The following is a 5711-nucleotide window of genomic DNA, read 5'->3' as shown; positions in this document are numbered from 1 at the left end:
ACAGACTTGCTCATATTTATATAGTTAACAAGTGTAAAGCTGGGAATGAAACCAGCTCAGAAAATAGAAAAGGTAGACTAGTTTACTAGTAGGCTTGCTTCTCCTTTTCATCCTGTATCATCATTCCATTAATGAGTGGAAAATAAATTGTGGAAATTGAGGAAGCAGATGGCATGATGGTCTTAAGCTGAATGAGCCTAGGTGTGCCCAGCAGGGGTGTGCTCCAACTGAGACAGGCCGAGAGAGGGCAAGGCTGGGGGCGGGTGCCCCATTTGCACCTACTCATGCAGTTTAAGAAGATGGCAACAAACAGTCTTCCCAGTGACATCAGGAAGCTTGTTAGCTGCTGATTCTTACCTATTTTGATTTCTGCAAAATGGATCAATTTTAGCCTCCACTGGGAGAAAGGGCTGAGAAAGAAAACACTTTGCCTACAAATTCTTAGAAAAAGTATTTCCAGAGATATCATGAAGGTAAACAGGGGAGCAGCATTTGGAGTTCATTTTCCCTTATTTGGCTTTTGCTTGTTTTATGTGTATGTGCGGTCCTGTCATTCCTGTGGAGAAAAGAAATCTCTGCTGCCTTAAGAAAATCATGGCTAGCAAATCACATCCTGCCAATCTCATGCTAGTATCTAAAAGTCTAAAGTTGATATTACTTTCCCTTCATATCGTCGATGTATTCGTTGCGCTATATATCTCTCTATCATTCATCTCTTTTTGCAACCTTTAAAATTTATTCCGCTTTGTAGAAAGCTCCAGTATCCCCCCCACCCCCATTGCAATTTATGGCATTTTTAATGCAGCTTGTTAGTGTGCATTTTGGACAATGTCAACCTAATTTCAGGTATTGAAGACAAGTGAAGAATCTTCTTAAGTCCTTAGGAGAAGCTAAAAAGACTATTAACAACCCAAGTCCATAAAAAACATCTGTTCCAGTCATGCTGGTGATTTTTTATTAGTCCTTCAAATCCATAACAAAGATCTCTAGAGCAAGACAAATGTTCTAGTGGAGTGCAATTTCCAATTTCTTAGCTAACCTGATTTTGTTTATTCATACATATGCATGATTCAGTGCTATTTCTGAATACACACACACACAAAGAAGGAGGAAAAGAAACAAAAATACTTTCCGGCGCTCCTTCCTTTTTATATTATTTATATTCCTGAAATGCCCTTGAAATTTCATTTGCTAAGGGAAACTAAACAAATAGTTGCATACTAACAGGGAAATGAGGAATAGCAAAGTAGATAATTTGTAGCATCAAATATTCCTTTTCCAAGGTTAACATTTTCTCTGTGAGGAAACATGAGGAGTAAACAGACCCATCCATCTTAAATGCAATAACTAATAACAATGCCAAATGCATGGAGTGAAAATACCTCAGGATACACGTTCACAGTTCTGCTCCATCACAGCTGAATGCAATCTGCTGTAACAGTAATAGGAGTCACGCTTGTCATATTTCCCCTGATCTCTACAGAAAGACGCCAATGCAGTAGTAATGCACCTTGCTTCGCTTTCTTGCTATCAACATTCGTTTTTGTTCCTGGGGCCTATTACATACTCTGAAAAGTTTACTCTGAAAACAAAAACTTGACAGAACCTGGAGGCCAACATAATGAGCCAGAGACCCAGCACCATCTTTGAAATCAATCCTGACCATAATCTGGAGGAGTGGGTTCACGTTATGAGACCTTATTTGGAACCCACAGGATTGGTCTCCGTGTGGAGCCAGGAAAGCAGCATGGAGGTGGAACTGAATTTATCTGACAAAACACTGTTTCCAACTACCCCGCCAGAAGAGATTGCATGTTGACTCTGACTGCCAATTGAGAACTGGTTTGAAAGCGAGGTACACTGTCATTTAAGTGAGCAAGGCTCAATTAGGGAGCAACTTGTTCAACTTGAGTTTCCTATGGAAAAAGAGGAAGATCTGCAAGTAGCTGTATTGACACAGTGTCCACAATTATACAACGGCGCAGGACCAGGCATCTTGTGGCCTGCGATATCATAAAGTTGCAGGTCGTGGGACCGCTCATCACCTGCTGGGCCATGGGCTTCTGGTGACGCCTCTCATCTACTTTCTGTTCATCAGCAAAACCCCTACAGCTTCCTGTGGGCGTCATGACCTAGCTGGCTGCCACCTCTGGAACTGCCTCCAGTTACACCCTGCTGCTGATGAGGATGATGAGGAGGAGGAGGAAGAGGAGGAGGAGGAAGTGCGTGGAGAACAGTGTGTCCAAGCACATCAGCGACTTCATTCTGCCTTCGGCACCATGGACAGCAATGCGCTCTTCCAGGGAGTGCAGGTGGGGTTCTTTGCCCAGCGAACCCAGCACTCCCTGGACTTTGTGAAGATCTTCGTGTCACAGCGTCTAGTACGGGACCAGCAGGTATCCCTGCCGATGGAGTCTTTACTCTGGCCATTATACGGGAGGCTGTCAGCCTGCCTGTCCACCTCTCCTTGATCTTGGCTGTGGACGGGCATTTGGACAGATCCTGCACTCTCTTCAATGTGGAAGACGATGTCTTTGGAGTGGAAAGTCTCCAACATTATGTGAACTGTCCAAAGTCGATGAGCTTGGCACTCAAGTCGATCCATGTGAAGAGCAAGACACTCCTGACTCAGCTGCAGGCTCCTTATGAAATCCCCACTTCAAATCGCAACCAGTCCCCTGGAGATTGTGGCACCTTCAAGAGAGAACCTATTATGTAAATGCTTATAAGGACCTTCCCCATCCTGACGTTGAGGAGAGAGCTTTGGACATTGGGGTCATGGGGTATGGAGACGTGCAAAGTGGGGATTGGAGGACCACAGCCACTTGCTACAGAATTACAGGAAGCCAAAGGCCCCAGACCCTTTCCTTACATCAGATCACAGCAGCTAAGCTGTAGAGGTGTGGGTTGTATGTGGATATGTGTGGGAATGTGATTCCCTAGTCTCTTCAGCACTGATCCCCATCCAGGGCTAGAAAACCAGGAGACCCAAACGTCTCTCTTCCCAGAAGACAGTTGGTCCTTCCCATTCCTCAGGGCACAGTCATGGTGTAGAATTGTCCCTCGCTGAGGGAAGGAAGGGTCAACATGCTGCTTGCTTCAGTGCATGTTATTGTTGGTGTGTGTGTAATATGTAGGTGTGGACTGATATGGCTTGTATCACTTGAGGCCACCTGCTGTCTCTGTAAATCCTACCTTGTCCACAGCCCTAAGTACCATTTACAGTAAAAGAAATGCTCAGGACGCTGGGGATAGGCTGAGGACAAACACTGCTGTCACTCCAAAGGATTTGTTGTTGTTGTTGTTAAGCAACTGTGGTAATTGCATAATCTGACTTTGTGGAGGAGTGGAGTCTAGCCTGTCAATCGGGTCACAACGTGATGACCTCATTTGGAAGCATCACGGAGATAAATAGCTCACTGGAGGCCAGATACACACTGACACCTCCTTCCAGACATTCCTCATGACAAGCCTGGTGGAGCTACACTGATGTAGCCAGAGCTCAGGAGCTGGAGGAGGCATGTGTATACCCACGTCAGTACTGAGATGGTTTCACCACCACTGGATCCACAAGACTTTCAACCCTCTGGCCTATGATATTCCTGCATTCGGCATCATTGCATGGCTATGTCAGCCTAAAGAGAACTGCATGGACTAGTATCAACATATGGGGTAATATCAGACTTACGGGTTTCATCTGGACTGAGCTAGGGTGCTTTCTTAATGTAAAATTGCTCTTTGATATAAAGTTCTCTCTTACATACATCGAGTGTCCATGAATTGGTTTATCTAGTCCACCCGGAATAACACAGCTAGAAAATCAAGTGTCAAATCTTAACTAACTAGGTGGATTTTTAGAATTTGATCAAATGTACTAACCGTGAGAGATAAAAAATATTTTTTGATAAATTGGACTTCAGCAAAAGAAAATATCCGAGGTGAAGAAATTTGGAAATGGGATAGTGATCGTGGTTGCCCCCCATGATGTACATAATAAATGTAGCTGAATTATATGTGTAAAAATATTGAAATAGTAAATATATATCTATATATATTTACCACCATAATACTTGAACACACACACACACAAAAGCAGTGAGTGCATCCTGCAGGGATTTAGACAACCAATGGTTAAAGGGAATGGAGGAAGAGCACCATTCAGAAAAGAAAGTTGACCTCAAGGGCACAACTAAATTATCTTCACACCTCTTGAAGCACAAGGAAGGTTTCCTTGTTGTGGAACCGTGGGTTCAAAAAGCCAAATCCACAACTGTCTGTGGATGGCATGTCTCAAGGTACAATAAAGACAACAATAGGTCCAAACCTTAAGGTGATGCCCTAGGGAGAACGCTTGCCCAAGTAGCATTGTGTGAAGAGGTCTGAAATCAAGGTATTCAGGGTTGATCTGACATGCACAGGAAATGGTCACTTAGAGATGTACTTCTCCAGGTTTAGCATATGAGTGCGGTAAAGAGGGTTTGCACTTTGAAACCTCCCAGGAATTCTCTATCTCTGCGAGCACTCTGTGCCATTAAAGGGGAATGTACCATTTGCCATATGTTATGTTTTACCCATAAAAGTTCTTTGTATGTTCCTGTGATAACCATGATCTATATGCAAGAGGCAGTAGAGCTGAATCTGAAGTCAACCTGCCTATACGTGACCCTTGGCTTTGCCACTTAGTGCCTGTGATCTGATACCCCCTCATCTAAAAAGTGAGGATAATTATAGTACTGTCCTTATTGGGTGGTCGAACAGATTAAATGAATTATCAGAGCAAAGTGTGAGGAACAGTGCCATGCAAAATATAAGCACAACATAATTGCTGTTATTATTAATCTTATTCCAGGTACTATCTGGTTGCTCAAGAAATCCTGGTGATGCTATTGGTTAAGAAGTTGGACTGCTACCTCCAAGGTCAATGGTTCAAACCCATCAGACTATCCTTGGAATCTGATCCCATAACAATTTACAGCCTTGGAAATCCTATGATTGCTATGAGTTAGAATAATCTCAGGGGGCGTGGGTATGATATAGGATCTATTTGGCTTTCCAAAGTTGTCTCCACTTCATCTTTGTGCTTCAGACCCTATATAGCTTAGGCGAATCTGGCTAATTACAATGACTGAATCCAGACCATGATTGTGGCTTGGAGTTTCAAATTGCTTCTGGTCACCCAAATCTATGTTAAAATTTTTTTATCTGGTCGATCTAACAGAGCCTAATTAAATGAGGTAACTTACACAAGAGGGTTAAAACAGAATTGCCATAATGGAGAGATGAACAAAGTTGCAGATTTATTACAAATTCTCACAATATTCTTCTTGATCTATGTGTCCTACCACTCCTCTAAGATGCTGAGTAGAGGACCCAGTTAAGCCTGTTGCTCTTCACTTTGACGCCATATCTAACGCAGGCCTTTGGAATGGCTAGTTGGACCTTATGGCTCCTCTTCCAACCATGACTCATGAAGAAGCCATTGAAGCAGAGAAACCTCATGAAGGAGAAATTTCTGTGAGCTTTGCCATGTAAATGCAGGGATGATGAGCTAATTCTATGAGATAGAACATATGTAATTTACTTATTACAGTGCCTGGGACATAATACTGCCATCGACTGAATGCCAACTCATAGCAACCTTATAAGACAGAATAGAACTGTCTCTGGGTTTCTGAAACTTTACATCTTTATGGGAATAGAAAGCTTCTTCT

The 5711-nt window shown here is 43.0% G+C and overlaps 1 pseudogene; it reads left to right on the top strand.

Moving 5' to 3' along the window:
• The first annotated feature begins 1621 nt into the window (after positions 1–1621).
• Positions 1622–2719, top strand: LOC142434693 (neutral amino acid transporter B(0)-like; annotated as a pseudogene).
• The last annotated feature ends 2992 nt before the right edge of the window (positions 2720–5711 follow it).

Source organism: Tenrec ecaudatus, chromosome 1, assembly GCF_050624435.1.
Source record: "Tenrec ecaudatus isolate mTenEca1 chromosome 1, mTenEca1.hap1, whole genome shotgun sequence".
Lineage (NCBI taxonomy): Eukaryota > Metazoa > Chordata > Mammalia > Afrosoricida > Tenrecidae > Tenrec > Tenrec ecaudatus.
This window is presented reverse-complemented; position numbering and strand designations above follow the sequence as displayed.